Here is a 16,015-nt window from a genome sequence, read left to right on the forward strand (position 1 = left end):
GGATGAGCTGCACTACCTGAGCCACTTGTGTGGTTGTAGGGAGGTCATACAGGCACGTGGAGGCCACACACACCACTGAGCCTCATTTTGACTTGTTTTAAGGACATTACATCAAAGTTGGATCAGCCTGTAGTGTGTTTTTCCACTTTCATTTTGAGTGTGACTCCAAATCCAGACCTCCATGGGTTAATAAATTTGATTTCCATTGATAATTTTTGTGTGATTTTGTTGTCAGCACATTCAACTATGTAAAGAACAAAGTATTTAATAAGAATATTTCATTCATTCAGATCTAGGATGTGTTATTTTAGTGTTCCCTTTATTTTTTTGAGCAGTGTGTATATATGCACATACATACACACACTGTGTTCTTCTATATATACACACACATATAGTCCAGCAAACCTCATACAGTATGTCTATACTTTAAACTCCCATGTGTATGTATGTATGTATGTATGTATGTATGTATGTATGTATGTATATATATATATATAACATGCAGAATCGAGCGGCACTCTCGGCGTAGAAATAAAGACAGACAGGCAAGTCTGATGTTCTAATCAACGTTTCAATGTCATTACGGCATTTTCGTCAGGATAAAGATCTTTATCCTGACGAAAATGCCGTAATGACATTAAAACGTTGATTAGAACATCAGACTTGCCTGTCTGTCTTTATTTCTACGCGAGAGTGCCGCTCGATTCTGCATGTTATATTGGACACAGCGCTGCTGTTACCAGGGAGGGCACCGGCCTTATTATTATGTCATACTGAATTTTGGGAATTGGGAGTGCCGTGGACCTTGTACACACATATATATATATATATATATATATATATAATAGCGGGAACCTAGGCGCTTTAGTACAGTAAGTGCAGTAAATAAGTTGTTAACAGTAACTCTCCTTAACCCTTATAAGGGTAGCAGCTCATAATACAGAGTTTGTGTATGGTATACACATAATTAGAAATAAGTAATGGAGAAAATAAGCGCTTATAAGTGTGATAACAAGATATGAAAGGAATATTAGGGTTGGTATAGTTATGGCCAAGAACACTTATCTTTTTTTTTTTGTTTGTTTGTTTTTTGGAGGGGCACTGATATATATTTCACTGAATTGATAGAAATTAATAATAGTAGTCACTGTACTATTAAATTTACTATCAGAATGAGCCAAGAAAGGATCGATTTCCTTGATGTTGATATCCAGATTGTGGCCCAAAAGTTTGTGACATCGGTACATCCGAAATTAACCGATCGTAATACACTTCTTCAATATACTAGTTGTCATCCCCCTAGTTTAAAGAAATCACTGCCTTATTCAAAGATGTTGAGAGTTTGGAGAATTAATTCTGATAGCACTTTAGCTAAAATACAGATTGAGTCTTTAATTGAGAAACTTGTTACAAGAGGTTACCCCAGACAAGATTTGGTGAAAACTAGGGATAGAGTAATGACCTTGGATAGAACACACTTGTTAGAAAAATCTGAGACAATAAAGAATGAGAATACACGATTCCCGGTAATTAATCAATTTAATACTCAATCTAAAAATGTCAATGCGGTACTTAAAAAGCATTGGCACGTTATTAAAACGGATCGTCAATTGCCCTTTGAAAACATGAATCCCATGCCATGTTTTACAAGAGGTCGAAATTTAAGAGATTTGCTGGTGCATGCCGATATTAGTGTTACTAATAAAGATAAACCATCACACTTTCTTTCCAGCAAAAGCTTAGGCTGTTTTAAATGTGGCTGTACCACTTGTGGTTATCTTATTCCTGGTGACACTTTTTGTCACCCCCATACAGGTAAAGAGTATCGTATTAGACATCATTTAACCTGTAATTCGACCTATGTGGTGTACCAAATTATCTGTCTCTGTGGTCTTTCATATATAGGAAAGACCCAGGGCAGATTTAAAGATCGTATGTCGGTACACCGATCGGCCATTAGAGCTGCTCTGGTTAGCAAGAGCAAATCGGACCAGCCGGTAGCTCGGCATTTTGCTGAAGTCAATCACAGTGTTGCTAGTATTAAATATAGGATGATCGATTTTGTTAAGAAGAGGTGGTGATCGCAATCGATTGTTGTTGCAACGTGAGTCAGAGTGGATTTACCGTCTGGGAGTATTATCACCTAGAGGGTTAAATGAACACCTGAGCTTTAGTTGCTTTTAGGAATTACCCTTTTGAAGCAATGGATACTTTTTTTCAGAGCCGTGTGTGTGATTATTTGTTTGTTGTCATGGTGATGGGAGTCACTAACGTGATGATGTAATACGTGTTGGACGTTAGGGGGAAGTTCAGACGGACCTCCTGGCGCGAATTCACTCTGGGTGTATGATTATAAAGGTATGTAATGTCATTTATGTGCGTTGTATCCTGACGATAGTGCAATAAAGCACTGAAACGTAAAAAAAAAAAAAAGTAAGACCTGACTGGGTTTATTGTTCATTTATCCAGCCGAGTGCCACACCATTGTGGGACTATATATATATATATATATATATATATATATATATATAAACGGGACTCCCGAAACGGCAGTCTAGACACCATAAATAATCCACAACAACTCAAATGATGAAGTCAAAGTTTCAGGGGCCAATATTATACCCCTTTCGTCAGGACAGCCAGTCGGAAATGGGTAAAATATAGACCCCTGAAATGCTGACTTTATCCCTGTTTTCGCTGTATATGAAGAGGAGTTGAGGCATCGGAATAGGGTGGTCATTTAGAGTTGATCGCTAGCTGCATTTGTTCGCTGTGCAGCGATGAGGCAAAAAAAAAACGGCAGTTCTGCGCATGCAAAGTAATATTACAACGAACGATGTAGTTTTACACAAGGTCTAGCGAAGCTTTTCAGTCGCATGATTGACATGAAGTGGGCGTTTCTGGGTGTCAACTGACCGTTTTCAGGGAGTGTTGAAAAAAACACAGGCGTGCCAAGAAAAATTTAGGCGTGGCTGGCCGAACGCAGTGCGTGTTTGTGACGTCAAAACAGGAACTGAAGTCATCGCAAGCGCTGAGTAGGTATTGAGCTACTCTAAAACTGCACAAAATAATTATGCCGCTGCACTGCGATCCCTTCGTTCGCAATTCTGCTAAGCTAAAAAACACTCCCAGTGAGAGGCAGCATAGCGTTTGCATGGCTGCTAAAAACTGCTAGCGAGCGAACAACTCGGAATAACCACCCAGGTTGTTGTTAGATTATGGAGTGCCAGATTTTTAGGAGAGAATATATACTGTATATGAATAAACGAGATTTATGGGAAGAATTTACCGTTGTTCTGCGAGGTACACTGGGCTCCACAAGGAATAATATCGGAGTGTAGAGTAGGATCTTGATCCGAGGCACCAACAGGCTCAAAGCTTTGACCTTCTTCCCAAGATGCATATCTCCGCCTCCTATATCACCCCGCCTCCGTGCACAGGAGCTCAGTTTCGTTAACCAGCCCAATGCAGTAGCAGGTACCAGAGACGACAATCGCTTGTAGCCAATTACACCACACACCACAGGAGAGGGTGTCAGCGGCTAATGCCACACCAACCCAAAAGAAGCTAAGTGCGTCAGGGTAGGCTCCTTGTGGAGTCCAGTGTACCTCGCAGAAAGAGATTTAACAACGGTAAGTTCTTACCATAAATCTCGTTTTCTGCTGCGGAATACACTGGGCTCCACAAGGAATAACATCGGGGATGTCCTAAAGCAGTTCCTTATGGGAGGGGACGCACTGTATCGGGCACAAGAACCCGGTGTCCAAAGGAAGCATCCTGGGAGGCATTGAACCTTATGAACGTGTTCACTGAGGACAATGTAGCCTCCTTGCACAATTGTTCAAGAGTCACACCACAGTGGGCCACCCAAGAAGGTCCTACAGACCGAGTAGAATGGGCTTTAATGGTAGCAGGAGCCAGACGACAAGCCTGTACATGTATGTGCAATCACCATTCTAATCCATCTAGTCAGGGTCTGCTTAGAAGCAGGCCAGCCATGTTTGTGAAAACCAAACAGAACAAAAAGAGAATCAGATTTCCTAATTGAGGATGTTCTCTTCACATATATACGGAGAGCCCACACCACATCCAAAGATCGTTCTTTGCAAGACAACTCAGGAGAATTAAAGGCCGGAACCACAATCTCCTGGTTAAGGTGGAAGGAAGACACCACCTTAGGTAAATAACCCGGTCGGTCACGGTGAAAAATCAGATGGGGGGACTTACAGGATAAGGCACCCAAGTCCGAGACCCTTCTAGCTGAAGCAATAGCCAGCAAAAACGGCACCTTAAGGGAAAGCCACTTAAGGTCAGCAGAGGTAAGGTGATCAAACGGAGACTCTTGTAAGTCCTCCAGAACCACCGACAGATCCTATGGGGCCACAGGTGGCACATAAGGAGGCTGAATCCGCAACATGCCCTGAGTGAATGTGTGAACATCAGGAAGGGCAGCAATCTTTTTCTGAAACCAAACCGACAAGGCAGAAATATGAACCTTGAGGTAGGCCAGACAAAGGCCTAACTCCAGGCCCTGTTGTACGAAGGTCAACAGTTTAGCCGTGCTAAACTTGAAAATGTCATGATTGTGAGACGCACACCAAGTAAAGTAAGCATTCGAGATCTTATGGTAAATCCGAGTAGAAGCCGGCTTACGGGTCTTCAACATAGTTTGAACGACTGCCTCAGAAAAACCCTTGGCCCTCAGGAAGGAAGCTTCAAGAGCCATGCCGTCAAAGCCAGACGGGCCGAGTCCTGGTAAACACAAGGGCCCTGAACGAGGAGGTCTGGTCGCTGTGGAAGAAGAAGGGGACGATCTAGCGAGAGGCCCTGTAGATCGGAAAACCAGTGCCACCTGGGCCACGCTGGAGCGATCAGAAGTAGGTTTCCTCCTTCTTGCTTGAACTTCCGTATTACTCTGGGCAGTAATGACACTGGAGGGAACACATACGGCAGCCGAAAGTTCCATGGGATTGACAGAGCATCCATGAACGCTGCTTGAGGATCCCTTGTCCTTGCTCCTAAAACCGGAATCTTGTGATTGTGTCGAGATGCCATCAGGTCCACATCTGGAAGGCCCCACTTGTCCACGAGAATTTGAAACACCTCTGGATGGAGGCTCCATTCTCCGGCGTGTACGTCCTGACGACTCAGAAAGTCAGCTTCCTAGCTTAGGACCCTCGGAATGAACACTGCGGATATGGCTGGCAGATGGCGTTCTGCCCACCGAATAATCCATAATACTTCCCTCATTGTCATGCGGCTTCGAGTGCCATCTTGATGATTGATGTACGCCACCGTGGTGGCGTTGTCCGATTGTACTTGAACAGGTCTGTTCTGTATTAGATGCTGGGCCATTGTCAACGCATTGAACACTGCCTGCAGTTCCAGAATATTTATCAGGAGTAGAGACTCCTCTTTGGTCCACCGACCCTGAAGAGAGTGTTGTTCCAACACCGCGCCCCAACCTCTCAGACTGGCATACGTCGTCAGCAGAACCCACTTAGATATCCAGAAGGGACGGCCCCTGCTCAATCGTTGGTCCTGAAGCCACCAGCTCAGTGACAGGCGGACCTCCGGAGACAAGGAGATCATGTAAGATCTGATCCAGTGAGGCAGGCCGTCACACTTGGTCAGAATTAACTTCTGCAGAGGGCGAGAATGGAATTGAGTATACTCCACCATGTCGAAAGCCGACACCATGAGACCTAGCACTTGCATTGGCGAATGTATCGACACTTGCGGACGAGATAGGAAGCATCGAATCCTGTCCTGAAGCTTCAGGACTTTCTCCCGAGACAAGAACAACCGTTGGTTACGAGTGCCCAATAACGGTCCCAGGTGTACCATGCTCTGAGCAAGAACCAGGGAGGATTTCTTCCAGTTGATCAGCCACCCATGGGCTTTCATGAACTGGACCGTCAGATCTAGATGACACAGGAGAAGTTCTGGGGAATTTGCCAGGATCAACAAATCGTCCAAGTACGGTAGGATCCTGACACCTTGACGGCGGAGTGTAACCGTCATGACTGCCAAAATTGGTAATGAAGGTTATACAGATAGTGGTACTCTGCGCTCTCCTTCTATGGATATAGGTTGTGGCAGCAAAATTGCAAATGAGGCTAAACCCACGCACCTCACAAGAAATATACAATTATTTACTGTTATCATGGTAATGAAGGTGCCCACCGCAAACCTCAGGTACTGCTGATCAGACACTGCAATAGGAATATGCAGATAGGCATCCTGAAAACAACGAATGGTACAAAGTACCTCCTGGCGCCAATTAAATGCTTAGTGATTAAATAATAATCTATCTGTAGCTTTCCTATACCAAAGGGACTACTCCGCCCTTCACAAACCAAACACTATATAAAAAAAGAACTAGAAAGCGCTGACAGACTAATATTATTAAAATATTTTAATAATATTTGTCTGTCAGCGCTTTCTAGTTCTATATATATATATATATATATATATATATATATATATATATATATATATATATAGGTAGGTAGGCATCCTGTATGTCCAGGTAGACCATATAGTCCCCAGGCTCCAAGGCCAGAACAATAGAGCACAGAGCTTCCATACGTAACTTGGAGACCCGCACATACTTGTTCAAGGACATCCGACTGAGAATGGGCCGCGGGGACACATTCGGTTTCGGGACTAGAAACAGCGGTGAATAGTACCCCTTGCCTCTCTGAGTCAGAGGCACCTGTACTACCACTCCTGTAGTTAGTAGGGAATGTACCACCAAATGCAGAGTGTTTGCCTTTGCCGGGTCCAGAGGAACATCTGTCAGGCAAAATTGATGAGGGGGACGATTCTTGAATGGTACAGCATTACCTCGAGTGACGACTTCCCTTACCCAGGCATCGGAAATGGTCTTCAACCACTCCTGGGCAAAACCTAGAAGTCGGCCCCCCACCCTGGGATCCCCCAGAAGGAGGCCTGCCCTGTCATGCGGCAGGCTTGTCAGTTTTGGAAGCAGGCTGACGGGCAGCCCAGGTCCGCATCGGTCTGGGCTTGGCAGATCTGGAAGCACGAGCTTGCTTTGGGTATGCCTGACCTTTTGCTTTACCTGGAGGACAAAAGGGCCGAGGGAAAGTACTTTCAGCCTTCTGCGTGGAAGGAGCCGTACTGGTTAGGCAAGCTGTTTTAGCAGTAGCCAGATCAGCCACAATCTTGAGGTTTTCTCCAAGGAGAATGTCTCCCTTGAAAGGAAGCACCTCCAGGGTTTTCTTCGAATCCATATCCACCGACCAGGATCTCAACCTAAGGATACGTCTGGCCAAGAAGGACGTAGTAGTAGTCTTGGCTGCCAGCACCACGGCATCGGAGGCTGCCTCCTTAAGATACAGAGAAGCTGTAACAATATATGAGATACATTGTCGAGCATGCTCAGATGCGTTGGAAGGCAGTTCCGCCTTTAGCTCCTGAGCCCACACCTCAACAGCTTCAGTAGCCCAAGTTGCTGCAATGGTTGGCCTATGCACAGCCCCCGTTAGGGTGTAAATCGCTTTCAAACAACCCTCTGCACGTCTATCCGTCGGTTCCTTCAGAGAGGTGACGGTAGTTACTGGCAGAGCAGAGGAAACTACAAGGCGTGCACATGAGACTCTACAGGCGGAGGAGTTTCTCAATTTTTACATAGCTCTGCAGAGAGAGGATAGCGAGCCAACAGACTCTTATACGGTGTGAATTTTGTTCCCGTATTTTCCCATGATTCCCGATGTATGTCAGCGAAGTGTTGAGAATGAGGTAAAACTTGTTTAACCACTCTCTTACATTTAAATCTGTCCAGATTTTTAGAGACAGTCGCAGGCTCAGGTTCATCAGAGACCTGAAGAATGAGCCTGACAGCCTCAATCGAATCAGGGACATCCACCATTGACTTCCCATCCCCATCAGAAGCATCTGAGTCAGTATCTGTGGGGTCAGTATATGCACCATCCTCCTCAGAGGATGTGTCCGGAATAGCAGTGGATTGTGAGGAAGTAGCGGCCTGTTTAGTCTAAGGTGGGCGAGAGTGAGATTTAGATTTAGTCAGTGACCGGTTCAAGTGCTGTAACGGAGTTCAGATTTGATCCGCCCACGGCGGATTGACTACAGGGACCATAAACTGCTGCATTGGCACAGGTGGTCCCACAGGGGGCGTCAGTTTAGTTACTAGCGTATTTAACAACGTGGTAAAGGTAGCCCAAGGTGGGTCATATGTTGCCCCCGGTGCTACAGACCCACTAGGGGGTAAGGAACCCCCTGAACCTGAACTCACTGCTGCTATATTTTCCTCAAAAGTGTCTGCAGCATCACCACCACGCAATGTGGGAGAAGCCCCAGCGTCCATTGCCTCGTGTAGCTGACATAATAATAAGCACAATATCAGGCAACCCGGTACAATCTTAGCAGCTATATACCTAGCAAGAACTCCCAGTGTAGTGTGATTTTACTGTCAGCACAAACCGGGAATCCAAGAGATATATGGTGACTATAAATCACAAAGAAAAATACACCGCAAGTATATCTTGTGAAATACCTATATTATTCAGAAAACCTGAAACACAGCCCCCTCAGGTTACAGAATATAGGAGTAGCACACTGAGTGAAATACACGAGATGGCAGCCACGCAGCAGCTACATGCACACACACATATATAGTCACAAGCGTACCATGCAGAAATTATACACCATAAAACTGCACTGGACTAGCAATACAAAGTAATACTCAGTATAGCTATATATGTAAATAGTAGATATAACAAAACACAGTAGATACTGGATGTATATCACAGGGTGTTTGTACCACACAACCCTGAATTTATGCACTCTGTCTTAACACTGTCTCTTGACAGGCAGAATACTTACGTGTCCTGTAAAATGCACAGCGCCCCCCCCTCCCCCCCCCCCCCCCCAGCGCCCTGCACCCTACAGTGACCGGAGTGTGTGGTGTGCTGTGGGAGCAATGGCGCACAGCTGCGGTGCTGTGCGCTACCTTAATGAAGACAGGAGTCTTCTGCCGCCGATTTCATCGCTTCTCTTCTGTCTTCTGGCTCTGCAAGGGGGACGGCGGCGCGGCTCCGGGAACGGACGATCGAGGTCAGGCCCTGTGTTCGAACCCTCTGGAGCTAATGGTGTCCAGTAGCCTAAGAAGCACAAGCTAGCTGCAAGCAGGTAGGTTTGCTTCTCTCCCCTCAGTCCCTCGTAGCAGTGAGTCTGTTGCCAGCAGATCTCACTGAAAATAAAAAACCTAACAAATACTTTCTTTCTAGCAAGAGAGAGCCCACTAGGAGCACCCAGCTCTGGCCGGGCACAGATTCTAACTGAGGTCTGGAGGAGGGGCATAGAGGGAGGAGCCAGTGCACACCAGATAGTACCTAATCTTTCTTTTAGAGTGCCCAGTCTCCTGCGGAGCCAGTCTATTCCCCACGGTCCTTACGGAGTTCCCAGCATCCACTAGGACGTCAGAAAAAATGGCGTCTGCAAAAGTTTGGGCACCCTGCAGAGTTAATACCTTGTACTGCCCCCTTTGGACAGCTGAGACCTGGCAGTATCATGGATTTTTCTCAATCATCGTCTGGAAAGACCAGGTGATGTAAATCTCAAAGGTTTTAAAAAGCCCATTATGTATGAAGATAGTTTTCCAGTGTTCCAGATAACCATGGTGGCGGTTCCATATAGAAAGATAGTAGATAAGAGTATCAGAAAGACATCATTCTTATTAAAAGGCACCTAATATACTTAATCCTACTTCAGCAGCAAGTGGTGAGAATAAGAGGATGGCTCTTTTTAGATTAATTAAAGAATATACAAATAGTAGTAGTAGTATGGAGATCGACTTTGTACAGTAAATACAGTAAACAATTTTGTGAAGAGATACATATAATATATATAATAAATATATAATAATATTGATACTTAAAGGGAGTAGTGGAAATTGGATATAACATTAGTCCTCAGGTGAGCGATAAACAAAAAATGAATGGGTTCTTTACATGAAGTGTTTTAGGGTGGGTGTGTTTACAGTTGAAATTATAACGTAACTGTGGTTGTGAGATAACGTACGTACGAATGGCAGTGCTCTTGTAGGTCCAGTGTTGAAAGAAATATATAAACTTAATAACGTGTTCAGTGTTACTATATAGATGCGAAGTTTATGGCGTGTACTCCTTTCTTAGGCCTCTCTCGTTCCTGTTCTATACAGTACCTGATCTTCCCAGGTGGTCCCCCTCACTGGTACTGATCAGGCCCGACGCAGCTTGGCTTCCAAGATCGGGCGCATTTGGGCATTTCCAGCGTGGTTTGACTGTAATGACGTTGCGCCTTCCCAAGCCGCGATATTATTTTACTCTTATTTTACTTTATGTGAAGTGGTGGTTAATCAGGAGAGACAGCGTATGGGGAGGCGCCGTGGGCGCATGCGCAGAAGGAACCGGATGTGGGGCGAAGTGACGCGCGGCGTCCGCCGCAACCGGAAGTGGGGCAGAAATACCGCTGTTTTCATCTTATAAAGACTGATAAAGTGTTTTTTGGACCTTCTGCACACTCGTTTATGCCTATTTCTCTTACGTCCTAGAGGATGCTAAGGACTCCGTAAGGACCATGGGGTATAGATCGGCTCCGCAGGAGACATGAGCACTCTAAGACTTTAGATGGGCGTGAACTGGCTCCTCCCTCTATGCCCCTCCTCCATACCTCAGTTAGATCAGTGCCCAGAAGAGACTGGATGCACTACAGGGGAGCTCTACTGAGTTTCTCTGAAAATACTTTTGTTAGGTTTTTTATTTTCAGGGAGAACTGCTGGCAACAGGCTCCCTGCTTCGTGGGACTGAGGGGAGAGAAGCAGACCCACTTTCCTGGACTGATGGGCTCTGCTTCTTAGGCTACAGGACACCATTAGCTACAGAGGGTCGGAACACAGGTGTCGTCCTTGCTGTTCGTCCCAGAGACGCGCAGCCGTCCTCCTCACAGAGCGGCAGAAGACTTCGGATCTTCATGAGGTACCGCGAAGCGGTCGCGCTGTGCGCCATTGCTCCCACAACACACACAGGCACAGCAAGGGTGCAGGGCGCAGGGGGGGGCGCCCTGGGCAGCAATTTTTACCTCACTTAAGCCTGGTACAAGTATATAGATACTGCGGAGGCAGTATATAATAAATTCCCAGCCAGTATAAAGAAAAATAGTGGGACCGAAGCCCGCCGACGAGGGGGCGGAGCTTGATCCTCCAGCACTAACCAGCGCCATTTTCTCCACAGCAAGCTGCAGAGAAGCTGCTCCCGGACTCTCCCCTGCTGAACAAGTAACAGGGGGCAAAACCGAGGTGGGGGGGGGGGGGGGGGGGGCACATTTATTTGGTGCTAATTGTGTATATAAAGCGCTGTACAGGCTGGGACTTTGTTTCAGTATCTAGTGGCGCTGGGTGTGTCCTGGCATACTCTCTCTCTGTTTCTCCAAAGGGCCTTATTGTGGGTCTGTCCCCATATTCATATATCCCAGTGTGTGTGTGGAGGTGTCAGTACGTGTGTGTCGACATGTCTGAAGCGGAGGCTCGTCTAGGGAGGATGCAGAGCAGATGGTGGTGGTGTCTCCACGCACAGCCGACACCTGATTGGTTGGACATGTGGAATGTTTTAAATGCTAATGTGGCTTTATTACATAAGAGATTGGACAAAGCAGAGTCCAAGGACAAAGCAGGGAGTCAATCCATTGCTTTGACTGTGTCACAAGACCCTTCAGGGTCCCATAAACGTCCCTTTCCCAGATAGCAGACACTGATACCGACACGGATTCCGACTCCAGTGTCGACTATGATGATGCAAGGTTGCACCCAAGAGTGGCCAAGAGTATTCAATATATGATTATTGCAATAAAAGATGTTTTGCATATCACAGAGGACCCCTCTGTCCCTGACACGGTAACATTTCCCCCATCTCATGAGCTGAACACTTTATTTGAAAAGGCTTGGGAAACTCCAGACAAGAAACTGCAGGTTCCCAAGAGAATTATTTTGGTGCATCCTTTCCCCACAAAGGACAGATTACGGTGGGAATCCTCGCCCACGGTGGACAAGGCCTTGACGCGCTTGTCCAAAAAGGTGGCACTACCGTCCCCGGACACGGCGGCCCTAAAGGATCCTGCGGATCGCAGGCAGGAAACTACCTTAAAATCAATTTATGCGACTACGGGAGCCCTGCTCAGACCTGCAGTAGCGTCGGTATGGGTGGGTAGCGCAATTGCAGCATGGGCAGATAACTTGTCATCTGACAATGACACCCTAGAAAAAGATAGTGTTTTGTTGACCTTAGGTCACATCAAGGACGCAGCGTTATATATGAGAGAGGCTGCGAGAGATATTGGGCTGTTGGGTTCAAGAGCTATGCCATGGCAGTTTCTGCTAGAAGGTCCCTCTAGACTTGTCAATGGACAGGTGATGCTGATTCAAAGAGACATGGAGGCTTTGCCTTACAAAGGTGAAGTTTTCTTTGGGGAGGGCCTCGCGGACCTGGTTTCCACAGCTACTGTGGGTAAGTCTTCTTTTTTGCCTTACGTTCCCCCACAGCAAAGGAAAACACGACAATACCAGATGCAGTCCTTTCGGTCGCATTAGTTCAGAAAGGGTCATGGCTCTTCCTTCCTCGCCAGAGGTAAAGGTAGAGGGAAAAGAACACCAGCTACGGCTAGTTCCCAGGAACAAAAATCCTCCCCGGGCTCTAAAAAATCCACTGCATGACGCTGGGGCTCCGCTACAGGAGTCCTCACCAATGGGAGACCCGAGACGTGCCCGCACCGGTGCGGACTCCCGCAGAGAAGCCCCAGTGTCATGCGGTGGATTTGGCAGAAGCCGTGGAGGACTTCTGCTCCTGGGACCAGGCCACGGCCGGTGATCGTTTACCTTTTCCCTTTCCTCTAGAAGCAAGGAAGGAAGACCCTCGGCCTTTTCTGTATTTATTGGGCCGAAAGGACTGCATCTGATAGTGGTGTGCTTTCTTTTGTGGTGCAGGCACATAAGGAAAAAATGATGACTAATCCGCGGTAGTCGTAGATACCAAGTCAGCGAGGCAGTCACCAAACAATACACCACCTTTATACGGTAGAGGCTCCATAGCTTTCTTAGAGTCAGCATCAGCATTCCATTCATGAATCCACAATGCTCTCCTAGCTGAAACTGCCATGGCATTGGCCTTGGTCCTTGAGGCCAATATCCCTCGCAGCTTCCCTGTAGTGTCCCTGATATAACCTAGTGTCAAAAGAACGCTATCCCTATCTAGGGTATCTATTTCAGATGACAAGTTATCTGCCCATTTTTCGATAGCACTACTCACCCACGCAGATGCAATGGCTGGTCTGAGTAGCGTACCTGTGGTGACAAAAATGAAATTCTATGTATTTTCCTGCCTACGATCCGCAGGATCCTTTAGGGCTGCCGTGTCAGGGGACGGAAGAGCCACCTTTTTGGACAGCCGTGATAGAGCTTTGTCCACAATGGGGGGGACTCCCATTTTTCCCTATCCCCAGAGGGAAACGGATACACCACTGGAATCCTTTTGGGAATCTGAAACTTTTTGTCAGGATTTTCCCAAACCTTTTCACAAAGAGTGTTCAGTTCATGAGAGGGAGGAAACGTTACCTCAGGTTTCTTTCCTTAATACATACAGACCCTAGTATCAGGAACAGTAGGGTCCTTAGTGATATGTAATACGTCTTTTATTGCCACAATCATGTACTGAATGCTCTTTGCCAGTTTTGGATCTACTCTGGCATCACTATAGTCGACACTTGAGCCAGTGTCCGTGTCGGTATCCGTGTCTGCCAGCTGGGCAAATGAACATTTTTGTGACCCCGAGGGGGTCTGGACTTGTAACAACACATCCTCTACGGATTTCTTCCATGCCTGGTTCTGAGACTCAAATTTATCCAATCTCTTATTTATCAGAGTCACATTTGCATTCAAAGCACTCTAAACATTCACCCAATCAGGTGTCGGCGGTGCCGACAGGGTCACTCCCACAGCCGTTTGTGTCCCTAACATAGTCTCCTCCTGGGAAGAGCACTCCGCCTCAGACATGCCGACACACGTGCACCCAACACACCCAGACACACTGGGCCTATAGGGGACAGACCCACAGTAAAGCTTGTCAGAGGGACACAGGGGGAGTTATTGCCAGCTCACACCCCAGCGCTCAAAACCGGTCTGAAACACCACAGAAAATGCCCCAGACCTGCAGCGCTTTTATAATTAACATATAATGCATCAAAATAACTGTGCCCCCCCTCCCTCCGTTTTTAACCCTGATACTTATGCAGCAGTGTGAGGAAGGACCAGCGTCTCTGCAGCCTTGTGTAGAGAAAATGGCGCCGGGTTGTGTGCTGTGAGGGCTAAGCTCCGCCCCCGTAATGGTGCGCTTCAGCCCCTTTCTTTTCAAATAAATTTTTATACTGGCGGGGGTTTGGACAGTGCCTTGGCACTATGTCCGCTCTTGCCAGTTACTTACAGAGGTCATATATGCTGCCCAGGGCGCCACCCCCCACGCCCTGCACCCTGTAGTGCCACAGTGTGTTGGAGCATGGCGCGCAGCGTGCGAGCGCTGCGGTACCTCAGAAGCCGTCACTGAAGTCTTCTTTTCTTCTTCTACTCACCTGTCTTCTGACTTCTGGCTCTGCAAGGGGGGTGACGGCAGGCTCTGGGAACGAGCATCTAGGCGTACCTAGCGATCAGACCCTCAGGAGCTAATGGTGCCCTGTAGCCAAAGAAGCAGAGCCTTTAAACTCACAGAAGTAGGTCTGACTTCTCTCCCCTAAGTCCCACGAAGCAGGGAGACTGTAGCCAGCAGTCTCCCTGAAAATAAAAAACCTAACATAAGTCTTTTTCAGAGAAACTCAGTAGAGCTCCTCAGAGTGCATCCAGTCTCACTGGGCACAGATTCTAAACTGGAGTCTGGAGGAGGGGCATAGAGGGAGGAGCCAGTTCACACCCTTTGAAAGTCTTAAAGTGCCCATGTCTCCTACGGATCCCGTCTATACCCCATGGTTCTTGATGTGACCCCAGCATCCTCTAGGACGTATGAGAAAAAGATTTGGGAGAAGCGGTGACTCTGAAAGCAAGAAAGCTGATAAGCCTGAGGAAGCCTAAGGTGGAACGTCCGTGGGCTGCTTCCGAATGGTGTTGAAACTCAAAGTTTAACTAAAGAAAATAATGTGTCTATAATTGTATTGAAACTGTGTTGTCCTCCCACCGTGATAAGCAATTGACTATAAGATTGCTCCCTCTCACGATCTCCGCTGCCGGCAGCGGCTCTGTGTGTGAAGCCGTCAGACGGAGAGAGAGAGCGGGGAGTCCCGGCGTCAGCCCGCTCACACGCTGAGCTCAGTGCGGCCAGCGGTATTAAGACGGGCGGCCGGGTTTTTAGTGCTCTCCTGTATTATCAGTGATCACAGCCTATAAAGTTATATGGTGCTGTGATCACAATACATATAAGACAAATAATAAATTCAATCAATACCTACAACCAATCAGTATCATCAGACAGGATAAAAAGTGAATTGAAAGGAAATATTATTGATGCTGAGGGATTGTAATGGAATAACAGTGATGTGCACGGCTGCATAAAATATAGATAATTTCTCTGATGGGATGGAATTGTGATAATAAATATGTACAGGCTAACAGACTGATTATAGCTTAAAAGATAACACACTAGATATGGTGGTAAAGATATCCCTTGGGTAATGTAGAAAGGATGGTTTGTTAATCACAGATAATCGGGCAATACATATTAAAATCAAGCCAATATTAAGTAGCTATAATATATAAGAACAAATCTGCAAGTGTTGCGTTAATCAAGGATAATTAGTGGAGGAATCATTTCCCCTATATGAAAGACTAGCAGTGACACATCCTTGGAATTAAGCCAACAACATTTAAAAGCTACAATCTATAAGAACAGCAAAGTAGCTACAATGTATAAGAGCATATTTGAAAGTATTGCAAAAGATAAGCAATAATACTGCTAGCCTG

General features: G+C 46.4%; 1 protein-coding gene and 1 pseudogene across 1 annotated transcript in view; both read right to left on the reverse strand.

The window, feature by feature from the left end:
* The window catches only part of TIAM2 (TIAM Rac1 associated GEF 2), a 1,049,207-nt gene that overhangs the window by 875,588 nt on the left and 157,604 nt on the right, over nucleotides 1-16,015 (reverse strand). The window lies entirely within an intron of this gene.
* LOC134912737 (5S ribosomal RNA) lies at nucleotides 10,196-10,314 on the reverse strand (annotated as a pseudogene).

Source organism: Pseudophryne corroboree, chromosome 4 (genome assembly GCF_028390025.1).
Source record: "Pseudophryne corroboree isolate aPseCor3 chromosome 4, aPseCor3.hap2, whole genome shotgun sequence".
Lineage (NCBI taxonomy): Eukaryota > Metazoa > Chordata > Amphibia > Anura > Myobatrachidae > Pseudophryne > Pseudophryne corroboree.